At 49.4% G+C, this 4,595-nt stretch overlaps 1 pseudogene; it reads right to left on the bottom strand.

The window, feature by feature from the left end:
* Window positions 1-1,544: 1,544 nt before the first annotated feature.
* LOC119316145 lies at window positions 1,545-4,187 on the bottom strand (annotated as a pseudogene).
* Window positions 4,188-4,595: the final 408 nt, after the last annotated feature.

Genomic DNA, 4,595 nt, shown 5'->3' with positions numbered 1-4,595 from the left:
ACCGGTGCCGTCAATGGTGACTATCGACACTGCGAGTAGAGCAACATCACATGCATGAGGAGATGACAACGGGTGCAGCCAGCGTCCAAGTTGCAATGGAGAGGCGAGCTTTATTTTTTTGCTACCACCGCCTCTTGGTGAAGGCTACGACCGCCTCCCCATGTGGTGTGTCTGTGTTTGTCGCGAGCTGGCACCAGCCAGCAGAGATGCTGCGACCGCGGTCACCGTGAGCTAGAACCAGCCAGCGGCGATGTAGACTGCGGTCACCGCGAGCTGGAACCAGCCAGCGGCGATGCTGCAACCAAGTCGGCGGCATGCTGGAACTGGCTAGGCATGGTGCTTCAACTGGCAAGGTGTTGTGTGACACCACCATGCACCCATTTTGGCTACAGACGTGTTAGCTGCAGGCTAGAACCGGCGGCGATGACCCTACAGCCACATTGGAAACTTGCTGGAACCGGCATCACAAGGAGCTGGAACCCGCACCCAGATTTGTTGCAATGGGCTACTGGGGCCGGCATAGGGATAGGCTGGAATCGGTGCCCAATTTTGATGGCATCTGCGACTTGATTTGCTGGAACCAACCCTGATTTGCTGGGACCAGCTCCTCGGCTTGCTACAATGTCCCGCACCATGAGATGTGAGCATGGTGAGCTGCATGCAGCGGCTGGTCAAGCCAGCGTCTAGGCATGCTCAACCTGGTGTCTCGGCATGCTAGAACCGGCCAACAGCGGGGAAGTTGTGCCCGTGATGTCGTGTGCTGGAGCAATTGACCACAGAGCTGCAACCCTGGCGGTCGTGGTGCAAAGATCAGCGAGCACCCATGGTAGGGGACGACTGCGAGAATTTGGCGAATGGCAAGGTCCTGCTGCGTCTCGCGGGCGGGGACGGGCTAGTCCGGGTGTTGCATCGAGGGTGAGCATGAGATGTGCGCGTGGTGCGGGGGGGGGGGGTTCCGCCTACGCGATTAACCAAGTGGGGATGAGGGAGGGAGACAATTGCAATCCCAAGGCTATTACTGACCAAATCTAAGGACTAGCACGCCACCAGGCGATATTTCGTCCGATCGGCCGGTACCAGCGTTGACCTTAACCCAAAGCCACCTTTCTAGTGACCTATCATCGCTACACCTACAAGCTTGTTGATGTATCTTGACCCCGCACCAACTCACACTATCTAATTCTTTGGCCGTACCAAGCCGCCCAACAGCGAGCCAGGAGCACCGCATGCACATGCTATAGAATCCGCCGTCTTCGTAGCCATCTTCCGCCGACTCATCTTCAAGAGGGTCAACACATTGACTTTGCTCTCATAGATGAAATAGACAAAAAATAAAAGAAAAATAATCATACTATATCCAACACGACCACGACACAAAAGAGAGCAAACGTATATACATGGGCTTCAAAGTAGTATACAAGAGTTACTCCCACAAGAGAGTAGCCGAGATAATATTGTATACTAACTAGTCAATTAAGAAACAATTCAAGAGAAAAACAATAACACACGCAATAGCTACTAGTATAATTTCTCGAGTCCAGGAACTAATCGGCCGCATCTTGGTTCTCAGCCGCCATGGTGAGAGCAAAAGATTCACCGATGGTGCGCAAGTGAATCATAGCATGGGAACCGGCCTTCACCTCGGTGATCTTCTTCCTGAATAAATCAACCTCCTCGCTAGTCCGTGGATAACTCGAAGGACGAACCCCGATATGAGGGAACTTGTGAGTGCATAGCTTGCACACCTTCCTATCATGCAGAGATACCTCCTCGATGTTCACCGCAGCTTGAATGGCGCGCCTGACATATTCCATGAAGTTGTCGTCGGATTGGAAGCCATAGATAGTTAGCCTTGCCAGATTTTTGTGCTTGAAATCAGGAGTAGATGGCTCCCACTTCACATCTGTTTTCTTAGAGTGACTTTTTTGCGACTCCATTTCGCACTTATGATCCCATACTGTGATGGAAAACTCTTCTAGAGATGGTGCGGCTTCAAGAAAGAACATTGTCCAAGCGATATCACATTCCTCAGGAAGATTGTGGAGATTCACAAGGCGTAGTTTGCTGAGCACAGGCGCAACCAATTTCTTGCATTCTGGTTGAACCCAAATCTGCAATATCGGGAGAACACATTAACTACAAGATGTGTATAAATTACATCGGTCATGGGCCTAAAACGGGCACATCACAAGGATTTGCTATTTTGACCACAAAAATTCAGTGTGGAACTGTCGATTACAAGTGAATTTATATCCCGCTTTGGATGGCGTGCATATATATAACAGGATCAATTGGACACATTCTTTTGGTGGCTTGTTCTCGTTGTGATAATATAAAAGCCTTCAAAAATATATATAATATCATAGACAAAACCAGACAAAGATGATCGTAGTGAGCTTTTCCAAAACAAAAATAAATAAATAAAAAGATGATTGTTAGTGAGTATGTACCTTTTCACTTAGAAAATCCAAATGCAGATCACTTATCGAGGGGACATTAACAAGCAATTGGCTTAGCTTGTAGTTGTTTGATGAATGATAAGCGTTAGTGAGGCTTAGTTTGGATAGCCGAGGGACAAAACCAAGTAACAAGGGATTGTTAGTATCGTATGCCCATCTATGCAAGGTCATCCGTTGAAGCTTCGGTAGACTGTGAAGCTCTACTCTTAAAAATTTCCCATAGGCGAATGTAAGCTCAACGAGTCCGGCGTGCTCTACGCGCAGCACCCAGAGGTCCCCCACATCACAACGGTTGAAACTCAGTGACTCCAGCCGCTTGCAGGTGGTCAGGATGTTGGTTATCTCCCATTGACGCAACCTGAGGTTCTGCAGATGCAGCCGCGTGAGACCGGCAAACGCATCCGGGCACTCGCCGATAAAATTGCTGAACATCTTCGCGAAGTCGAGGAGATCCGCGTCAGTGGTACGATAATAGATATCCTTGGTCAGGACCTCGAACTCTGCGGCGCCGATCTTATGCGTCGCCATGGCGAGGGCGACGGCCCTGCCGATCTTGATATGGTCGTCGCCTCTCATGATGAACCTGAGCTTGAGATTGCGGATGGGGATCAGAGGAGACCTCGTGCTGAGGATCTTGTCGGTCATGTCCGCCATGCCGCGGTTCTTCCGGTGTAGATAAGGTCGCTGAGGTCGAAGAAGATCTGCGAGAGCAAGGCCGGCAGGTTGAGCGTTTGCTTGGAGACGACGCAGGCCCTGACGGCGTCAAGCGTGCCGACCCTCTCCAGATGTTGAGCAACACATCGTCGGGCAATTTGATTAGCCTATCGACTTTCACCAGCTGGACAGATAGATTGATATATTCAATGACTCATGCACAAGAATTTGAGGAGGAACACAAGCAACGGGGGCTTACATCACGGCGGCGGCGGCGAGCCCGGTTGAGCTTCATGGCGGTCTGATCTCAAGGAACAACGATGTGGCAGATGGCGGCTAGCTAGGCTTACATGGCGGACGGCGGGAATCGCCTGCACGCACCTTCCTAGCTAGGTGCGCTGAAAAAGATGGCAACGTTTATATAGCAGCCTCCTCTGGCTTTAACAAGGAGGTTTTCTGATCCTTATTTTTTTTTAAACGGGTAGGACAGATGTATCTAGTTATTGTACATATCAATCAATCAAAAAAAAAGACCCCTAAAAAGAAAAAGAAAAAGAAGCCTGCACGTATCTTTACCTCTTTATCTTTATCTTTATCTTTATCTTCTTTTATTTATATTTATATTTATTTATATTATATTATATATACCTATACCTACTAATAAAGCACGGAGTGCTTCCGTCGGGTTCATCCTTGTATCTATATAGGAAAATGCTTGAAGCCGACCGCTCCTACCCATTCATTCCAGTGTAGTCTTTCCTTATCCCTCGCGCGTCTTCTTCCCTTGCTACCTCCATCCGCATCTATCTCACCGGTGATGACCACCGCCAATCCCGCGCGAACCCGCCTCCATCCACGCGTCAACCTCCCCCGCAAAATGGGCGCTACTTTGGGAGGGGCACCCACCACCGCGCGCGACAAGAGAGGCAGACATGGCCATCGACACCGATGAGGTGTGGTGCCAGCGGGGGGTTTGCTTCAACGGGGGTTTGGTGGTGGACGCAGGTGGGCGCCATGAATTTCTTGCTGCATCATCTTTTTGCTGGAACCACTCTCGATTTTTGCTGGAACCATCTCTTGATATTGCTGCATTAGGTGAACATGGTGGTGGGCGGAGACGGCGGTGCCGGCCACATCTTAATTTTTTCTGGAACTACTTCAGATTTTTGCTGGAACCCCTTTTCTATTTTGCTACAATCGTGATTTTTGCTACAATTCTTTTTTGCTGGAACAATATTTGATTTTTGCTGGAACCATCAGTCATTTTTGTTACTACTGTTTTTTTGGATTTCCTGGGACAGCGAATTTTTGCTACCACCATTTGTATTTTTTGCTGGAACTAGTGTCTTTTTTTGTTACCACCGGCTCAACTAGCGAGCGACGTCCTGGCCGCATTGATGTTGCAACCGGAGGGACGGCGACACCGGCGAGGACCGGTGTTTTTGCGGCTGGCACCGGGGAGGGAGCATCCATGAAAGTCTT

This window comes from Triticum dicoccoides, chromosome 6A (genome assembly GCF_002162155.2).
Source record: "Triticum dicoccoides isolate Atlit2015 ecotype Zavitan chromosome 6A, WEW_v2.0, whole genome shotgun sequence".
NCBI lineage: Eukaryota > Viridiplantae > Streptophyta > Magnoliopsida > Poales > Poaceae > Triticum > Triticum dicoccoides.
The sequence above is the reverse complement of the archived record's forward strand: the minus strand, read 5'-3'. Positions and strand labels throughout refer to the sequence as shown.